Here is a 402-nt window from a genome sequence, read left to right as displayed (position 1 = left end):
GAGCATATAAGGTCACATTTTTATATGATTTAAACAAACATGCAATGTGTAAGATAAATAGAAGCATAATTAACAATACGATGATTTTGTACTAATTAGCCTGAGCACTTTGAGGACAGAGAATACGGGATTTAGCTTTTTGATTCCTGTTCTTTTAAGGGATTATAGTTACTACTATCTTTCACTAGAGGAATTAATTGGATGTAAAGTTGGAAGTGTGAGGCTTTTCTAAATGTTTCATTTATCAATCTTTAAGATATCATTTGTTTATAAACTTTATTTTTGTATGGTTTTGTCTTGGTTAAAATCTAGAAATTGGTGTTAGGAAAATAATAACACAGTTTATATTCTTCTCATCCAATGAACCATTGTTATTTACAATATGTTTTTCTACCAAATTAT

Source organism: Propithecus coquereli, unplaced genomic scaffold (assembly GCF_000956105.1).
Source record: "Propithecus coquereli isolate 6110/MARCELLA unplaced genomic scaffold, Pcoq_1.0 Scaffold397, whole genome shotgun sequence".
NCBI classification, from domain to species: domain Eukaryota; kingdom Metazoa; phylum Chordata; class Mammalia; order Primates; family Indriidae; genus Propithecus; species Propithecus coquereli.
This window is presented reverse-complemented; position numbering follows the sequence as displayed.